This window comes from Hemicordylus capensis, chromosome 1, assembly GCF_027244095.1.
Source record: "Hemicordylus capensis ecotype Gifberg chromosome 1, rHemCap1.1.pri, whole genome shotgun sequence".
Lineage (NCBI taxonomy): Eukaryota > Metazoa > Chordata > Lepidosauria > Squamata > Cordylidae > Hemicordylus > Hemicordylus capensis.
This window is the reverse complement of record NC_069657.1, coordinates 156,777,234-156,798,398: the sequence shown is the minus strand read 5'-3', so window position 1 is coordinate 156,798,398 and position 21,165 is coordinate 156,777,234. Positions and strand designations below refer to the sequence as shown.

The 21,165-nt window shown below is 43.3% G+C and overlaps 1 long non-coding RNA gene across 1 annotated transcript in view; it reads left to right on the top strand.

Moving 5' to 3' along the window:
- The first annotated feature begins 250 nt into the window (after nt 1-250).
- Nucleotides 251-21,165, top strand: part of LOC128330593 (uncharacterized) — a 54,534-nt gene continuing 33,619 nt past the window's right edge. The window contains exon 1 of the long non-coding RNA XR_008310169.1: nt 251-320. This is a non-coding gene — a long non-coding RNA (uncharacterized LOC128330593). The remainder of the gene's footprint in view (nt 321-21,165) is intronic.

Here is a 21,165-nt window from a genome sequence, read left to right as displayed (position 1 = left end):
TGGGGGCCCCACTGCCTGGAGGGGCCCCCCAGAGGCACCTCACGTGACTCCCCATTGCCCCCTGCCCAGCCCCAAGGCTCCTCAGCCACTTGCCCTGTTCGCCGTCTCTCCAGCTTGTTCTCCTGGCCGGCAATCGAGGGAGCAGACAAGCTGCAAAGAGCTCCCTCTCAGCTGATCGGCGGGTGGGCGGGGCTTCCACGGAGGCCTGGTGTAGGCCTCTGTGAAGCCTGAACTGCAGTAGGGCCCAAGCCAGCCAGGAAGGAGGAGGCAGCCAGAGAGGCCACCACTGTTCTTTGCAGCAGAAGACCCCTTGCTGCCAGGTAGAGTGTGAACTCCTTTTTGTGGTTACCTTCCCCACCCCCACCCCCACCCGGATATATAGGGATCTGCTTGCCATAGGGCTTTGATATGTGGGGGGGGGGACTGAGAAGTCTCTGAATATTTATTTTTAAACAGCTTGGAAAATTTGCTGGCTTAAAAAAAAACTATCTAAAAAGTCCTATAAGTGGCTTGTTTCATGGCAGAAAATTACAAAAACTTCTGGAAGAAACAGTATTATATTTATTTTATTCATTCATTTATAAATGCACTTATGTTCAAGTTGTTTTGCAACCCAGAAGGTCTGAGTGAGAACTGTGAAGCATGTGTGGTGCTTTTATTTTATTTTTCTTGTGTGTGAACTGCTCCCCAATCACTTGCAGGGACTTCAGGGTAAATCTGGCCAACATGTGAATGCAGCACCTCCATTCCAGAGGAGATGTGTCTTAAAGGGCTTTAAAAGCCTCCTGTGAAAAACCTCCTGCAATCAAACTTGACTGAATTTGTTCAGAATTCTGAGAAAGCAAACATAGGCTCACCCTGCATGGTTGAAAGTCTCCTTGGCTAATCTGCAGCGAGGGGCCCATTTTAATCATTCATCTTTCTAGTGTGTTCTAGGCATTAAAAGTAAAACAAATGTATAGTACTCAATGTATATCACTATATATTGTGACGTGTGCGTGTGTGTATTCAGTGAAATGTATTTCCAGGCAGCATACTTATTTTGGAATATCAGACTTAAATCCTTGGGGGCCTGGGGTGTGCGGAGGCCCTGGACTTTGAGTGGGGGGCCCCCATTTTAAAATCTTGTCTCTGGGCCCACTCCAACCTTGCTACGCCCCTGCCTGCACACTTTGGACCCATTTTCTGATCTCTCCCCCCTCCCTCTCCCCCCGCACTAACCCTCTCCCTCTCACCTCCGCTTCTCTACCTCTCCCTAAAAAGCAGTGCAAAAGAAGCAGTTAGGACACAGAAACATTACAGTCCCCCCACATTTTCAGCCCTCAATTTCCACAGCTCTCACCTCCGCCTCTCCCAATCTCTCTTTGCTCGACTCCAGCGCCTCCAAAATGCTGTGAAGACACAGCAGCCATCAGCCTTGCAACAGTGCAAAAGCAGCGGTTAAGACACAGAAGCCATTACAGCCCCCCAACTCATGCAGGCTCCCCACAGCAGCAAGCAGTTAAGACACAGCAGCCATGCAGCCCCCCAACCCATGCAGGCTCCCCCCAGCACCCAACATCTACAGCCCCCAATTCCCTAGCAATCTCTCTAGCACTCTCTCCTAACTCAACTCCAACTCCTCCAAAACTCCTCCAAGACAGCTCTCAAACACTTATCCAACACCTCTCCAAAACTCCTCCGATTCTCCACAAATTTCCTGCCTCTTGAGCAAACAAAAACCCACAAGATTTGTGGATACTCAAATTGCGGTTGGTGAGGGAGGTCTTATTTTCCCAATACTCAAAACCCCGACTGGGAAAACTGCAGTGGACGAGGGACAACTGTAGTCCCAAAAATGGGCTCTCTAACCAGTATTTGGTCAGATTTGTTACAGGTCTGCCTCCAACATTACTCGCCATCCTCCAAGTTGTTTCATCACCTTAAACTCCAAGGAGCAGAATGGGCTCCACCAAGCCAGAGAGGGTGCCCAAGAACTGGCTTCAAACCTCAAAAAATCTCCATCCAGACTCCCTAAGCTATCCACCTACATTATAGTGAAACTGGAAACCTAGCCCTCTCATGTTCAGACATTTCACATTACATGCAGCTAATTCACCAGAAATGCAGCTGCATTGCATTATGTATTTGGCCTATCCCCCCCTTTCTAATCCAGCTATTTCTCCGAGTTGTTGTTTCCCTTGTCAGTTAGCCCCCTGTCTGCCTCAGAAATCATCCCCATGTACCATTGCCATATTAACAGCTAGTTTAATACCAATGAGACTCGCTAGGAGTTGCGCCTTTTAAAATTCCATGGTTTATTCCATTCATTTCAATGAGTCTTATTGAACGTATTGCTTTTCTTCATGCAAGTGACTTTAGCTTCTTGCAGTTTCCCCACACTAACAATTTGGTTTGTTAGCATTACAGTTAGATACCTATTTTATTGATTCCCCATTTTATTGAACCCCCCCCCATGTGAGACATATATTGACTGTATTTCATTAAATGCGTAGTACTTTGCATTAGAGGCTTGTGGTTTCCCCTTTGTATCATTCCCATGTCAGCTCCTGGGTTAGCCCTAGCTGTAAAGTGTCTTGCCCTATGTGTTGCAACAGTATCTATTAAATTTATATCCACCCTTCCTCTAAGGAGCTCTCAGGGTGGCTTTACATGCTCCTTCTCTCCATAATAACTCGGTGAGGTAGGTTTATGGTTGAGCAGAGATTTGAACCCAGGTCTCTCCAGTCCTCATACAACACTCTAACCATTACACCACATTGGCTCATGGAGACACTTGGGGAAAAGATGGGTTCCCATTTCTATATTTATGACCAGTCAATATCTGTGATTGATACAACTAATCCAGAATATGAGTGCACTTGCAGATCTTGGCAAAATCCATTGGCAATCTCTGCCCAAGCCCTATTGAAGTGAATGGAGGCTGTGAAAAAGCACAGGACAAATTCAGAATCAGTCAGTCTTGCTATTTTGCACATGTCTTATCCGTGACTAATATCAACTGTGTGAGAGGGGGCGTCTGAGTCAGGGAAACAGCAAGAGAGAAAGAATTACTTGCTTTAGTTCCATGGCCCTTGGTCCAAATCCTGTCTCCTGGCTGCTTTTGACCAAATGAAGAACTGCTTGAATTTAAGATGTCTAAACTCAGTTGGTTGCATGCTTTGTGGTTGGCCCTGAATTTTACAATGGCACTTTTGAATAAAAATATGCAAGTGTGAATCTGTAAGAAATGAGGCATAATGATGATGGTGGTGGTGATGGTGATGATGATAACGATGAAAATGATACTACTAATAATATAATCATATCTGCTTGTATAGAATTTCATTGTGCATTTTAGTTTAGCTCTAGAGTGCCATGGGGTGGGTGAATGCAGGAAGCTTCTGGATTAAATGGGTCATTATTTACAATGCACATTCTAGCTTCCAGCTAGCATTGCCGCAAAGGTCAACACAAAGAGTTTCTGAGTTACTCCTCAGAATGGCTAAAAAACCAAAGTTGTTCTCATTTCAACTGTAGTGATGAAGCTGTTCTCTCAGGACTCCATGTCAGTCCTTTCAGCGGCCATGACAGAAACTACTCCATTGCTTAGCAAGACTGACGAGCTTCTTTGGCTGCTACAGCAAGTAGGTTTCCCCTGACAGCTAACCTTCAGTTATGACTCTTGCCTCAGACACAAGAGATTTCCTCTGACAATTGTCGTTTCCTAATAGATTTTCTTATTTTTAAATAGAAATGACAGGCGTTCATTGCATTTTTTTAAAGGCCTAATAAAAAGACTTCATCGTCTTTGCTCATTTTAATTTCAGCCCCATCCCTCCTGGCATGGCCCAATACATAGGATTTCTGTATTTATGATCCAATCAATATGTATGACCAATACTAATACACAACATTAGTGCACCTGCAAACCTTGGCACGATCCAGTGAGAAGTTGCACCTGAGTCTTACTGAAATGAAGGGGAACTGTGAAAAAGCACCCAATAAATCTGGAAGTATTCCAGCCTTGCCCTTTTGTGCTTCTGATTTCCAGAACTGTTAGCCCATTAGTATAAACAAAAGGAGGTTAGGCTGCAAAGTATCATAGCCAGGGGAACCTTTAAGTTTGGCTGCTAGCTGAATTCAACTGACACAATGGCAAAAGACTTCAGGTGCTCTGTATCAAAGGAAGACTTGATGGAAATGACTTCAAGGTGTCTACAGCTGGGGCAGTTCTTCAGTAACTGAGACATTCTCTGTTAGTGATATGTTTTATGCTGATAAAACAGCCTTGCACTTAAAGAAAGTCAGAAGAATAGGATTTGGGAAAGTTTGGGTACCTCTGCTGGATAGGTTTTCATCTATGCAAGGAAGTGGAGTCATTTCAGGATACTAAAACAGGCCATGGGTTTTTGGGTTTTTTGGCCGTTTTCCAGGAAGTGCTTGATTTCTTCTGTACTCACATAATGTTTAAGGATTGCATATCCTGGAGTGTTTTTTCTAGCACTATCATTTGTTCTTTTCTTTCACTTCTGCTTGTCAAGATCCCCCCCCCCTTTTAAAGTTTCCTCCTGGTTAAACGTTCCCCTTATTTTAAACAGCTTTATCAGCAATCAGTGATGTACAAAAATGCTCCTATCAGTGATGGCATGACAATCTAAAATAAGAGGGAAGCAGATGGGAGCAAATGTGTGTGTGGAGTATCCTAGAAAGGGAGATATTAATGAGTAGACAACAGTCTGGGATCCAGTTACTGCTTGCCTATTAATCTAAAGACAAACATGGATTTTGCCCCTGTCCACTGAGGAGAAGCAACTGTTAAGATATTGCTTATCCTATCTTTGGCGAACGGAACCTCCAAGATATCCATGAAGGTGAACTCTAAAAACATTATTCTAAACACCATTTTTAAAAGTTCTGGCAACTTTTAAAAAGGCACTGAAGACACATTTATTCACCCAGGCTTTTAATTAGATTCATCGTCTAAAAATCTTTAATACTGGGTTTTAAATGTTTTAATTTAATCATTTTTAATTTAATCAAAACATTAATCATTTAATGTTTTAAATGATTTCAATTGTTAATTGATTTGATGTTTTAAATGATTTTAATTGCTAACTGCCCAGAGATGCAAATTTTGGGCAGTATAGAAATACTTAAATAAATAAAAATATATGTATATCACTTGATTTCGCATTATTATATAACACTTGGAGCTGGTTCAGACAATTGGCCCCCTGATAAGATCCTTCACATGGTGGGGAGTGGGCATAGGCCTGGGCCCTGTGGTGGTTGTAAGAAATCCATACCTTGAATGAGGCCAGTTTCTGAAGAATGCTTTGTTACAGCCTAGTTGAGTGTCAGACTGTGGGGTGGAACACATACACAAGCCTGATATCAAGGAAGCTGAGCTGGATTGTTTGCTGGGTAGGAAACCAAAAGACAGTCTTCATTAAATTCCATAGGTGTTGATTTTACTTTATTGCCTGGTCCTTGTGTACTACAGCCCCTCATTCATGGGATTCTATAATCTTCAGCAGCGTTCATGACTGCTATCACATGAATGATGATGATGAATGTGATGATGAAGAATGATGAATGTGTTTTGGGTATTCTCAAATGGGGAGAATACCAGCTTGAGAATATGTTTCATATTCTGTTTCAGAATAACAATGAAAAACTCATTTGTTCAGTTTCAGTTCCTTTTCATATTCATATTCTGTTTCAGAATAACAATGAAAAACTCATTTGTTCAGTTTCAGTTCCTTTTTCACCACCAGTATGGCACATTCAAATAAAATTATTTGTGACTAGAGCTTCAAAATTCAGTTTCTCATTTAAAAAAGAAAATACAATTCCAGGAACAATGGATTGTGAGGGGTAAAATAAAGGGAATTTCCTTTCAAAAAATCCCTCCCTGTTCTTTTAAAATATAAAAGAAAATGTTATTGCGGCTATAGACCAAAAACATCTCAGCATTATAAAGATACTGAATGAATTTTACAAATAATGTAGCAAAACCTAGCCATTTTGGTATTAACCTCAACATCAGGATTAGAAAGCAAACCGTTTAGGTAGAACTCATCCATATGTCCAGGAAATTTTCAAAGGAGCAGAGAGACAAGTTTTAATTGAGCCTCCTTATATAACTGACAATACAAAATAGCATGCACAGAGGTATCAACCAGACCAGAGCCACAAGGACAAACTCTGGATTAAAATATAGTTAAACTTCACCCTGAAAAGACAAAGTAGATTGATCAAGCTTCTCTTTCAGCTTCTAGCTGGTTCCATTTCCTAATTCCTACTCGCTTAGCACAAAGCTCTAGGGGATGGAATCTCCGCACTGTGACCGAGAGTTTAAATGCTCCCCTGAAACCTCTTTCCATGTAATTTAGCTTTTAAATATGCCTGAAATATACTCTTCTCATATTAGGTTTGACAGCTGCAGGTGATAAATTCATGGCTGATGTAACTCCACTGAAGCCAGTAATGGCATTCCACTTGGGACATATTTGGCCTGAAATGTCTATTGGTTGTGTTCAAGTGTTGCTGGGTGTATCTCTATGGGTGATTCTGATGTTATTGACTCTGCAATTGTCAGGGATAATGACACTAATGAGGTTTATTTACTTTGCTATATGCTACAATGTTCCGCTGGCTTCTCAAGCAGCAAAGCGATGGTGATGCCTAATGGCTCTTGATATGCACATAGCAATTAAAAAAACATTTTAAATGTCTCCCTTAAGTGAGAGGAGGAAAGAAGACAAATAATTTGGTTTCTTCTTCTTCTGGGGAAGATGGGTAGTATGTGAAGTTAAAACAAAACAGAATTGCAAATATAAGCCACAATGAATAATTTATCCCATTAACAGTGCCCCTTCTTCCGGCTCATAGAATATTCACAAAGTAAAGTGAGACTTCCTCGGTTGTATTCATCATTCAAACCTGGCGCCTCTATTCAGATTGGTTTCACTTTATGTGTTTTGAACAGGCATATTGGGAACTGGAACATTGTTGCTTAGTACTGAATGGCTTCACAAGTCACATGGGAGTGCTTCCATGCTCTAAGTAACACAGCATATATGAATTTTCTTTATGCAGTTTTAATACTGTTTTGCTGGTGGTGTCCATAAAGCCCATGTGGGGTTAGGGTTTTATTTAGCCATGTTAATACTACAAACCATTAAGAAGACATCTGTGCTAATGATTTATAGTCCATGGGGATTGTGCGATTTACATCTGTGGGATGTGGGTTGCATTCATCTAGGGATCTGAGTGCTGAGAATCTGGAACTTTTTAAAATGTGGCTCCCCCACTGCCTCAAGGAACTCCCCCGAAGGTGGTAAGTGACATAATTTTTTTTTTAAACAAACAAACGATAAACTCGCGAACCCCGGAACAGTCTGGGTGTATTCGCTTTGGGGTCAGACCGAACAAGGAGTGGTTTAGTTCAACCCCAGACTGTCGAACCGAACCGGCTCTACTTTGAACCTCTCGAATATCAAGCCAGTTCACACACCTCTACTAAATGATGCACATTGGGGAAAGTAAATTAAATGATATAGTCCTAGATTCTCCAGAAAGAAGAGATTGGGAATTCTTCAGCAAAATGAGTTTAGCATGCTGCAGCCACTGAAAAGGAAAACAGAGGCTTTAATGGGAACATGACAGAAAACTTTTATGTGTGCAGTTCTAGTCAAGTCCAGCACAGCATCCCTCCAGTGACTGTTGATGGTGCTCCTACCCTGGGTTCATTTTTAGACTCTGAGCCCTTTGGGGACAGGGATCTATATTCTCCTTGCTATTATTTTTCTATGTTAAACTACTTTGAGATCTTTTTTTGGTTGAAATGTGGTATATAAATAGTACTAGTAGTTTTAGTTATAGTCTTATTAGTAGTAGTAGTCATCTCTTCTCATGAGGTGAGAAGAGATGACTACTCATAATTCTTTTGAGAATTATGAGTAGTCATCTAAAGAGATGACTACTCATAATTATACTCATAATGACTTCTCATAATTCTAATACTAGAATTAGAGCAAATAAAACTGCTTGGTGAACATAGGAAGCTGCCATATACAGAGTCAGACCATAGGCCCATCTAGCTCAGTATTGTCCACACAGAATGGCAGCGGCTTCTCCAAGGTTGCAGGCAGGAGTCTCTCTCAGCCCTATCTTGGAGATGCCAGGGAGGGAACTTCGAACCTTCTGCTCTTCCCAGAGCGGCTACATCGCCTGACGGGAATATCTTACAGTGCTCACACATCAAGTCTCCCATTCAGATGCAACCAGGGTGGACCCTGCTTACCTCATGCTTGCTACCACAAGACCAGCTCTCCTATAGAAGAGCTGCTAGGAACACGTTCCATGAGAGGGCTGGAAAGGTTAAAGCTCGGCTTCTAAGAGCTACTGAGTGAGCAAAGGCAGCAGGTTATATTGATGATAATATTGATAACACTATGAGACATTTCACACAAGCAGTGTGAAGCGCCAAAATGGGGTTTGTGAGGAGAGCAGGCTCGACCTGCTCTCCCCACAGATGAGCAGGGAGCCCTCCCTGGGCGGCTGGATTGGCTGCTCAGATGATCACCAATCCCATCATAGAGCCAGTTGGGGCAGTGGAGTTTGGGGGCCTCCAGGTTCCCCAGAAAGCCCCACGTGAGGCTTGTTATAACCTACTCGTGAGTTACTGCAGTGCAGAGCTGCACAGCAGTGGCACACAATCCTTTGACAGCTAGGTTAAGCAGTGGGCTCCGTAAGTGGGCTTGTCGCCGAGCTGCTGGCAGGAGCTGCACGGCTCCCGTTGCTTTCCACAATTGGGAGAAATCGGGCTAGCATTCCCTAAGCCGATTTTTGCTGATTGTGGGAATAGCTTCTATGGCTCTAGCAGCAGAACAAGGGTACAAATGATACCTAGCTGCAACAGGAACATCCATTACTGGTCTTCCACCTGTGCTTTCCCTCTACCCTTTCTATGTGAATACAGTTATGCTGGTCTTTAAAGGGTGAATCTTCTCTCGACCCTTTATGAGTCTTTTGAGCACATAGGAGACATGCCTGTATTGGCTGTGTTTAATAGGTAATGGGAACGTGATGGGTTTTCAGGGAACTGAAATCTCTAATTCAGAGATTTAGCTTCAACATCCATACTAAATAAGAGATTTAGCTTCAACATCCATGCTGTATGGATTCAGTGGATCACGTTTCACTTGAACAGCACATATTGTACACGAGCAGTTAAAGGCAACCCTTAAGAAAAGGATTCATGACACACTGGATTGAAAAGAAACTTCTGTGTGCATGTATAGTATAATAAAATTCTTGAGTAGATACACAAAATGGAAAAGTGCAATTTAACAAAATACTAGAACAAGAAGGCACTCAAATTGGTGTTCAGCTCTCTTAAAATAAAACAAGAACAGTATGTTCCCCCAATGCACTTACTGTATGTTATATTACTTACTGCTACCATCATATGGAGCTTTTCAGCAATGAAAAGCTCCATAAGGACTAGGCAAATTCATGAAAGGTAGGCAAGCAATAGCTTTTTTTTTTAGTCAGGATGCTTTTAAAACTATCCTTCTCTGAATTTATCCCTGGGCCTTGAATACATAGAGGTTGGGAATGAGACTGGAAGACATGATTACAGCCCCCCTTTTTACATACTCTGAGCCGGGTCTCACGATCTGTGAGACCTGGTTTCTTTGGGTGAGTGGGGAGGGAGGCCTGGGCGGCTGGATCGGCCACCCACACAATTGCCGGCTCCGAGACGCAGCTGGTGGGGGCTGGGGAGCTTGGGGGCCACATGGCCCCCGGAAGCCCCAGTATGCCCTGCGCGAGCATGCAGGGCATACTGGGGAGACCCCCAGAGTCAGGAGGCAGCTTTTCGCCTCCCCTCCGGGGGTCTACTCATGAGAAGGCATGGTGCGAAGCCGCGGCTACTCACAATTTTGAAAACCAGGTTTGCGGAGCATTCGCTCCGCAAACCTGGTTTTGGGGCAGGGGTTCTTGAGCGGGTTACCTGCTCTAGAACCACCGGGCTTGCAGCCAAGCCCAGTGGTTCTGACGATCTGCAAAAATTGGGCTAGGCTCTCCTAGCTGGATTTTTGCAGATCGTCAGAATAGCCCCTCTGTCTACTCTTTATAAAGTCTGCACAGGGCTACAGTGATGTGTGAAACTGGCTGCATATGTCTTCTCACTCCCTATGGCCACACAGTTGTGTTGAGCTACCATGCCATGCAGGTTGGAATTTTTACCATACCACAAACCTACCTTTGGTTTATAGTGACTTAGAAGCAGTGGCTGATGTCCTAACTAACAAAACACTTGTGTGAGGAGGCTCTGTAGGGACGTGGTAGGAGTCTGTGTGCAACTTCCCCAGTCCTCCTGCACATGTGCTGTTGCCCTAGAGGGAGAAGGCTCTCCAACGATGCTCATACTCTGGAAGCACTCTGGAAGAGAGGGAAAATGTTGTTGACCTTCACATACGTGTACCCATATGAGGACAGTGGGAGTTGCACATGGGCTCCTATTGTATCCCTGCAGAGCCTCCTAGCCCTAATGTGTGTGCTTAGTTAGAATGTCAGCTAGTATAATTCTGCACATGACAGGAAGAGATGGAAACATTGGCTGCTTCAGATATCATCATAGTCTTAATTTTCCAGTTTGGAAGAACTGGAATGAGCAATGTGTTTGAGTGCTTTGTCCTCTGCTGCCCTTTCTCCCTTATGTGTGGCTTAACCCTGGTTAAACCAGACCAATGTTTGATGTTGCATCCAAAACAGAAAATTCTGGTTTGTTGTTGGAGATCTCCTTGACTGGGATCCTGGAGAGTTCTCTAGGGGAAGAATTCTCTGAGGAAGAGTTCATGACCAGCCAGCTGCCTGATCCAGAGCCTGCAATCGATTAGCTGCCTGATCCAGAACTTACCACTGACCAACTCTGCCTGATCCAGAACTTACCATTGACCAACTCCCTGATCTAGAACCAATTTCCTATCTGCTACCTCAGAACCTGTCCCTCCAAAACCCCAGATCTAATCCCCAGCGTGAGATCACCAGCATCACTGCCAGACTTTTGGGATTGCTGCTGCAGAGCCTGGGCCCAGCTACAGCAGTGATGATGGAGTGCTTGCCTGATGGCTTGCAGAAAGGTCCTGGAAAGGTTTCCTCAAGAGGAAGTGTCACCTCATGAGGAGCAGACAGGACTTGGCTCAGCTGTGGATGTTAAGGCCGATTAGAGCCGGGAGATTGGCAGAGATCTCCTGGTTCCTATCTCAATCTCAGGAACCCACTGCTGGTGAAACAGTTCTCTTTGGCTGTGTTACTGTACCTTGTAGTCTCTGGACCATGCCATGTTACTGTGCAGCCATGTAGCTTTGCTGCCTAGCGAAGCCCAGCCCTGCCAGGTGGAGCCCAGGTAATCCTGCCAAATTAAGGTTGTGAACCATGAAGCACTGAACACCCCCCCCCCTTTCATTCCTGATTGTTCCATTGCTTGGAGGATTGTGAACATTGGCTGACTGTGTTATGTTTACATATGATTATGTAAACCATCCCCTCCAAAGAGCCTGTATTCTCAAAAACTAGGTTTGGAAACTATATACTACTACTAATTGATTGCTTAATGAAGCTTCCCACATAATAAAAGGAAAGGGAATCTGTATGGTCCAGTGGTTAGTATCAGACAGAGGGTTACGTTCAAATCTTCACTAAACACTGACTCAGTGGGGTTGCCTCAAATGCTTACTCTTCTTCTGCCTCAATTAGCCAACAGCAAAATGAAAGCTCTTGCTAGCTTCTTCTCATAGTTTATAGGTAGGATGGATCAATGAAGGACTATCCAGCATTCTAAACACTGAAATTGGTAATATGGTTTGCTGTGGCTCTGCTATTACAATGTGTATGTTGCTGATAGCAACAATGAGCTAGGGCAAATAAATAATGGTAAAGCTACTGCATGATTTATTGAGCTTATATTCAGTATAACAAGCAGCTCTAGTTCTCAAATTTCTTTTAAAAAGTAAAAAATATATAACTAGTCACTAGTATCTCTGGATGGAGAGTGCAGTTCTGTTTTATTTTCTCCTGAGAGAACCCCCCCCCCCGCAATGCATTGCTAGATAAGAGGATTTATCTGCAGCATGTATCTCTTGGCCCTCATTTGCTTCCTGAATCCAAAGTGTGAACATCAGTCACTGACATGGTGGGAGAAGGAGAGATGTACTGTACAAAGGGATTATATGAAGAATCACGCTTTCCTGAAAACTCACTGTATTGTTTGTGTGCGTTTGTGTATGCACAAATAGCATAATGAATCTGATTTCCATTCAATCTCAAGTGAACTAATTATAACATGAAGATTTATTAAGAAACAGGAGGGAGGAATAAAGAAGTTACACAAAGTTATAGTTTTGCTATCTCTGCTCAGTCCCTTAACAATTCTGATCCTAGATAATTTGCCTGTGATACTATTAGATGCTATACTGAGTACTATTTCAGATGATGACTTAATCTGTTCTTGTGCCCTTCCAACTGTCGGAAGCAATTTGTTTAACGTGATACTGGAATACCACACATTCTCTTTCTGTACTCTTGCACTATTGAGGTTATGGGGCTGTCTGTACTATAACTCTGCTGTCTTTTTCTTTGGCTTCTTCAGATGAATGCATGACAACTATACCACTTTCCAGCAAAAGTTTGCAAAGCAGTTTACATAGATAGAATTTAGAAATATAAAGATAGAAAGATTTTTTAAAAAAAATAAAACGTTTGACGAGCGCCCCCCCCCCATTGAACTGTGGGTGTGTGTCAATGGGGGGGGGAGAACCAAATTCGCCTGGCCTGGTTCGAACTCTGGCTGTGCCAGGTGGTTTTGTGAAAACCTCTAGCATAGGATTCTAACTAATGCCAATGCCTCCACACCATGCCCCCTACTTAACAAAAGAACAGCCCTGCTGGATTAGGCCCAAGGCCCATCTAGTCCAGCACCCTGTTTTGCACAGTGGCCCACAAGATGCCGCAGGAAGCCACAGGCAGGAGTTGAGGGCATGCCCTCCCTCCTGCTGTTACTCCCCTGCAACTGGTACTCAGAGGCATCTTGCCTCTGAGGCTGGAGGTGGCCTATAGCCCTCCAACTAGTAGCCGTTGATAGACCTCTCCTCCATGAAGTTATCCAAACCCCTCTTAAAGCCATCCAGGTTGTTGGTTGTCATCACATCTTGTGGCAGAGAATTCTACAAGTTGGTTACGCGTTGTGTGAAAAAGTACCTCCATTTTTTTGGTCCTAGATTTCCTAGCAGTCAATTTTATGGGATGACCCCTGGTTCTAATGTTATGTGAGAGGGAGAAGAATTTCTGTCTATCCACTTTCTCCACACCATGCATGATTTTATAGACCTCTATCGTGTCTCCCCGCAGTCGTCTTTTTTCTAAACTAAAAAGCCACAGGTGTTGTAGCCTTGCCTCATAAGAAAGGTGCTCTAGGCCCTTGATCATCTCGGTTGCCCTCTTCTGCACCTTTTCCAGTTCTACAGTGTCCTTTTTTAGATGTGGTGACCAGAATTGTACGCAGTACTCCAGGTGTGGCCACACCGTAGTTTTTTATAAGGGCATGATAATATTAGCAGTTTTATTTTCAATCCCCTTCCTAATGATCCCTAGCATGGAATTGGCCTTTTTCACAGCTGCCACACATTGAGTGGACACTTTCAATGAGCTGTCCACCATGACCCTAAGATCCCTCTCCTGGTCAGTCACCGTCAGCTCAGATCCCATCAACATATACTTGAAGTTGGGGTTTTTTATCCCAATGTGCATCACTTAACACTTGCCAACTTTGAACCACATTTGCCATTTTGTCGCCCACCTACCCAATTTGGAGAGATCCTTTTGGAGCTCCTAATAATTCATTTTTGATTTCACTACCCAAAGGAGTTTGGTATCATCTGCAAATTTGGCCACCTCTCTTCTTACCCCTGCTTCTAGATCATTTATAAATAAATTAAAAAGCACCGGTCCCAGTGCAGATCTCTTGGGGACCCCAGTTCTTACTTCCCTCCATTGTGAAAACTCTCCATTTACCGTATTTTATGGACTATAAGACTCACTTTTTTCCTCGAAAAATATCCGCCAAAATTCAGGAGCGTCTTATATGTTTTAACAGTTTACTATGTTAAAACTCTGAAAAACTGGATTAAAATTAAGGTGCGTCTTATAGTCCGTAGCGTCTTATAGTCCGTAAAATACGGTATCCCTTCCTCTGTTTCCTGTCCTTCAACCAGTTAGCAATCCACACGTGTACTTGTCCCCTCCTCATGACTGCTAAGTTTCCTCAGGAGTCTTTGATGAGGAATAGAGGTGTGCACGGCACCGGCTGGCACAGTTTGGTTCGAGTCTGAACCAGAATTGAACCAGACTGGGCCAGTTTGGTCCGGCAGCTCTTCGAACCCCCCCTGGTTCGGTCTGGGTGGTGGGGGAGTTCGCGGACCTTTTTAATTTTTTTAAATTTTTTTTTAACCTTACCCCCTTCGGGGGAGTTGTTGGATGCAGTGGGGGGAGGTCAATGGAGGTATCCCTTCCCCCTGCCAGCACCCAGGCCATGCAGAGGCCAATTGGGCAGGTGCAGCAGCTTCCAAAATGGCAGCCACGCTGGAGGGGGAAGTCTCCAATGTGCTGAAGAGCTGGCCGAATGGGCCAATTTGGGCTGCAAGGAAGGCCGGCAGGGGGAGGGGGAACCTCCACAGACCCTCCTGCCACCTCTAACAACTCCCCTGAAGGTGGTAAGGGAAAAATAATAATAATAATAATATTTTTTAAAAAAAGGTCAGTTAACCCTCAAACAGTCGGGGGTGTTCGGTCCAGGGTTGGACCGTACAGGGGATGGTTTGGTTCAACCCTGAACCTTCGAACTGAACAGGTTCAACATCAATTGCGTCAAATGTTGAACCTGTTCGCACATCCCTAATGAGGAACTTTGTCGAAAGCTTTTTGGAAGTCCAGGCATACTATGTCAACAGAATCACATTTATCCACACACTTGTTGACACTCTCAAAGAACTCCAAAAGGTTTGTGAGGCAAGATTTACCTTTGCAGAAGCCATGCTGGTTCACTCCCAGCAGGGCCTGTTGTTCTATGTGCTTTACAATTTTATCCTTGAGGATGCTTTCCATCAATTTGCCTGGAATGGACGTTAAGCTAACCAGCCTGTAATTTCCCGGATCGCCCCTGGATCCCTTTTTGAAAATCGGTGTTACATTTGCTACTTTCCAGTCCTCTGGTACAGAGCCTGATTGCAGGGATACGTTATATATTTTAGTAAGGAGGTTGGCAATTTCACATCTGAGTTCTTTGAGAATTCTTGGATGGATGCCATCTGACCCTGGCAATTTGCTAGTTTTCAGTTTTTCCAGACAGTTTAGAGCATCGTCACTTCTATCTGACTCAGTTCTTTAGCCTCCATCCCCGAAAAGCCTGATTCAGGAACAGGTATATGCTCAGTATCCTCTGCCGTGAAGATGCACACAAGAAACTCATTTAGCTTTTCTGCAACCTCCATATCTTCCTTAATAATCCCTTTCACTCCCTAATTGTCTAATGGTCCAACTGCCTCCCTGGCAGGTTTCCTGCATCTGATGTATTTAAAGAGGTTTTTGTTATTACCCTTGATGCTTTTAGCTTAATGTTCCCCAAACTCTCTTTTCGCCTTCCTTATAGTCACCTTGCATTTCTTTTGCCAGAGTTTGTGTTCCTCTCTGTTCTCTTCATTGGGACAGGCCTTCCAATTTGGAAAGGAAGTCTTCTTCCCTTTTATGGTTTCCTTGACTTTACCTGTTAGCCATGCTGGCATCCTCCTGGACTTAATGGTACCTTTCCTCCTTTTGGGTATACAATCTAACTGGGCTTCTAGTATTGTGGTTTTGAGTCAACTCCATGCATTCTGGAGTGAAGTGACTCTCCTGATTTTCCATTTCAGCTTCTCACCATACTCCTCATTTTGGAGAAGTTTCCTCTTCTGAAATTCAAACTGCCTGTGTTAGACTTCCTTGGTGATTCTCTCATGTATGCTGAATTTGATTGCACTATGGTCACTGTTCCCTAAAGGGTCGATGAGGCAGACATCACACACCAAGTCCTGGCTGCCACTCAGGATTAAGTCCAAGGTCGCCTTCTCTCTGGTTGGTTCCAAGACCAACTGTTCTAGAGCATAGTCATTCAGCATATTTAGAAATTTGACCTCTTTGTTATGACCTGACTGTGAATTTACCCAGTCTATTCGTGGGTAATTGAAGTCACCCATTATTACTGCTCGGCCTCTCCTTGACGCCTTCCTGATTTCCTGCTGCAATTCCCAGTCACTGTCAGCATTTTGATGCGGAGGGTGACAGCAAGTCCCAGCATCACATTTCCTTTCAGGCCTTCTATTGTCACCCACAGGGTTTCTGTGGAGGACTCTTGTCCTCCTAGGTTTTCTACCTTGTTAGATTCTATCCCTTCTTTACAGTGCTACTCCACCTCCAAGGCGCCCCAACCTGTCCTTTCTATAGAGTTTAAATCCAGGGATAACAGTGTCTCATTGGTTCTCGCTGTTCCACCATATTTCTGTTATGCCCACTACATCTGTTTCTGTGTTATGCCCACTATATCTATTTCTGTATTAGCAACCAAGCACTCCAGCTCACCCATCTTGGCTCGGAGACTTCTGGCACTGGCATATAAGCATCTATATGCTGAATCTCTTACCTGGTTTATGCTATCTTTCTTTGGACTCTTTGACCAGTTGGCACAGGCTCCTGTCTGCTCTTTATGTGGTCCTACTCTGTCCCCTTCTGTTTTATCTGAATCCTTTGCACCCTCGTACTTTAAAGGATGGCATTTGCCAAACCAGATACTGTCCCAGGCATCTGCAACCTTTTTGATTTTAAGTGCCAGCAGTCTGGTTCCATCTTGGTTCAAGTGTTGGGCATATATTTCTTCTGTCCATTTCTTTCCTCATGATGACTGTGTAAGAATTTCACCAGGGGTACCCTACTGTTAGTGCAAGGTATTTCAATGCCAATGCAGATCTACTCTATCCATATGTTTTGAATAAACAGCACAAGGATATTTAGTGAGTGTGATCCTACCCCACCAGGAAAAGGGTTATTTTCTGATTTTTTTTCAGTGCTTCCATCTGAACTAACTTCACAAACATGAGGCCTAAATTCTTTTCTCAGTCCTCTAGAAAGCATCAGGAAACTGACATGAGTGTGGTATCACATGCCTTTCTAAGCAAATACTAAAGAGAGCATTACAGAGCTTTTGTGTTGCAGCCTTGATTGTTTGAAATTGGCAGTAGCCTAAAAACCCTACAGCTTTCTTTTATCTGAATAAATGAAAGTAGTGAGGGGAAAGCTGCCCTAGGTCATGATGTCTTTTAGGACCATGGAATTAAAAAACCCCAACCAAAACCCACACCCTTTCATAGCTATAATGGGCTCTAAATTTTACCCTTTGTAAGCATTAAATCCATCACTTTGGAACAATCAAGAAAATTTAAAAGTTGCCTTAACTGTTCCTTTTATTTATAAGACATTTTTAGTATGGAATTTAATCAAAGATATTAAGTGTCATGCCACCTATTACCTCTATGTTAAGATATTAATTCTGTAGCAAGATGTATCAAACTTGGAATTAATTGAAAAAGGAAAGTGACTGGGCTATGAACATTGCAAAGATATGTTCAATTTCACGACATCTCAACATACTTAGGAAAGGGAGATGTAGAATGATTCTCTATCATGTGACATGACAGTGAGATTTTACTGAGGGTGAATCATGAAAATGAATCCTACAAAATGTAATCTAACTTTAAATAGTGCATCAGATTTGAGGCTTAAGAATTTCATTTGAGCCAGAGCTGTGCCATTATATCTGGTTTTTTAATGTAGAACAGCGACCTGGATTATGTAATAATAAAGTTATTTATAGAACATACAGAGTGATTTTTTTAAATAACCAGTTAATAACACATTGCTTCTGGACTATGGGGGAACAGTTTCTAGATCAAAATGTATGTATTTATTTCAGCCTAAGACACATCACCTCTTTTGAGAAAATAGCCACTGCTTAAGACCTTTGCTGAACAGGAATTTTATGTAATGAAATCCAAAACACTCATTCCCAAAATAGTAGGAATGAAGCAAAAGAGACTATTCCAGTGTATATAGTTTGCAGACCTCTGCCTTTATGCCTTAATCTAAGGAGGGAACCGAGTTGTAGCAGGACTAGGCCCAAAAGGATAATGACCTCTAAGTCAAGAGGGGTTACAGCTGGTTCTCAAGTATTTAAACTGAACTGGAGCATGGGCACAACATCAAACCCATTTCCAATCTGAATTGGGGATAAGCTGATTTTTGATGAGCATCAAAAGAACCCAAAAGCACTAAAAACACTGACCAACTCAGAAAGAAGAGCTGTGAATCTGATTCCCTTGTGACCTTTATTTATTTATTTGATACATTTGTATACCACCTATGACAAAAGTCAGGGAGGAGGCTGCAGCAGCATGTGCAGGAGTGGGGGATATAACTGGTGCCATGCGGTGCGGCCCCTGCTGGTGGGTGGAGGAAGCGGGCAGCCCGAAATGGATATTTTTATTTCATTTATTTGTTTTATTTATCAAATTTGTAGACTGCCCCAAACGTTAGTCTCTGGGCAGCTTACAATAACATAAAACAAATTAAGACAAAAATTAAAAACCTTGTGTATATATATATATACAATTTAAAACCACAATCAAGTTAAAAAGCGTGGGTCAGATATTTTATTTTAGTTATGAAGGTTGAGCTCTGTTTGGGGCACACACACACACACACACACACACACACAGGAGCATCATGTGCCATACACCCCCGGGTACCGTGTATGGGTTTTCCCCATTCACAACACATTTGGGTACACAGGGCAAATCCAAAAGAGCACATTGGTGCTTATTATTGGTAGCTCACACTGCACAATAACATGCAGCTGCCAATATCCTCTGACCCTTGGCAAATGGTAAACCAGCCTTACTGGACTGTGGCATTTGTTGAAATAGTGATTGCTTTTCAGTCAGTTATCCATTGTTGAGCCACATTGTGGTTTTGTTGTTGTTCACAATTGTATGAGCTGTACAACATTGACCAATCATTTGCTTACTGGAATATTAAAATAGCAGAACAAACAGCAAAGGAGAATTGAGGTATGCTGAGACAGGCCTCTATTAGCTTCATTGCAAGTTTCTGATTTGTATGTATAGTTCATTCTATTACAAGGGCTCAGCTCTGGTTGTATGTCCCAGGAGCAAGTGCCACTGGAAGCTGCTTCCTGCACAAACACAAAGTAATCTTATGTTTAACTAAGCTCTATTCAGAAACAATTCCATATTTCTCCTTCCCCTTCCCCTTCACTTCCTTTCTGACTTCAGCGCCTACCCCCCACCTCCACTCTCTACAGGATCCCCACAGGGACAAATTTCTAAATAACAAAGCATAAAACACTGCCAAATGGAATTCAACACATCCCTCCCCTTTATAACATCTGGAATTAAATTCTTTTGAAAGTTGGTGGTGAAGTCTTGAAAACTTTTAGGTGGTCTCCTTCCTGTCACATATACTGCTTCTAATTCTTGGGGTCTCTGGCACATAAGCTATTAGTGATTTGTTTTCTGGTGCAAGGAATTGTCCATCACTTTCATCAGCCTCATCTGTAAGTCTAAACTGGAGGCAGGATCACATTCCTCTGAGTTCCTCTCCTGAGATCAGACTCCCTCCCCACTTTTCCCATAGCATGTATGCTGGAAAGTCTTGAACTTTCCATTTCTTTCCATCATGCAATATGACAGAATCTTTTCAGATTTTGATTATTTGTTTTGGTCCAGAATATTGGGAACATCCCTTTCTCATCTTTTTCTTTAGGATCAAAGAAAGTCCCCAACCTGAAATTTTTGCTGTTACACACCCCATTTCTGATCCATATACAATTTATATTTTTCTTGCTGCTCCCTTACCTGACCGCAAATCTCTGCATCCTCAGGGTGATATGGCATGGAAAACCCAATTATTTCTTGCCATTGGTTAAGTCTGGTGGTAGCTTTGCATCCTCTCAGTAGTTCAAAAGGCGATTTTGCTGTAGTAGAATGAGAAGTAGTTCAATAAGCAAATAGTTTCATGGACTGCCTCCTTCCAGGGTTCTTGTCGCATAGTAGCCAGTTGTAAACTTTCTTTCACTAATCTGTTCATTCTTTCCACTAAGCCATTCCCTTGAAGATGGAACAAGGAAATAGTCTTGTGTTTTATCCCATGCTTATGCAAATATTGGTCCATTTCAAATGGAGTAAGCTGTGTCCCATTGTCAGTCGCTAGTTCTTTAGGAAGACCTTGAGGTGATTCTCACGATCGCCAAAAAGTGGGCTAAGGGAGCCTAGCCCACTTTTTGGAGGTCGTGTACTGCCATGGGAGCCATATGGCTCCCGGCAGCTAACCCGCCTAATTCCCTCTCCCCTTAGCAGAGGTTAACAGAGCGAGCACTCCATTAACCTCTTCTTCCTGATCATGTATTGCCATGCCGCGGCTCCACGCCACGGCAACACACAAGGAGACCCTGGCGGGAGCCTGAAACCAGCCTCCTGGCCCTGGGGGTCTCTCCAGGATGCCCCACGCACTCGTGCGTGGCATCCTTGAACTTCCGGGGGCTGCATGGCCCCTGATCCCCACAGCACCCGCTGGCTCCATGATGGAGCCAGCAGTTGTGTGGGTGGCCGATCCAGCACAGGTAGCTTCTGATATTTACAGAGCTCCTTGAAATTATCAATGCAGTAAATGAAGACATTGTTCTTCAACTATAATCTGGGCTTGTTCTCACAACCATATGGAGGCAGGCTGGAGTGAAGAAACACTCCTACATCATGCCTCCCAGACAACTAGAGCTTCCTCTGGGCTCTGCAGCTCACATGCCTACACGAATGCCACAGTGGCATTCTCCATCACTGAAATTGGGAGCTGGGGCCTCCATATATCCCACAATGTATTGTGAGAGTAGCAGAGAGGCAGCCATCTGTACTGCAACAGCTCTCTTTTTTCTCTACTCTCACTTTCCACAAAATTCTATGATAAACATAGCCATCAACAGCTCATGCTGGCTGCACTGACGACCAAAACAAAAAG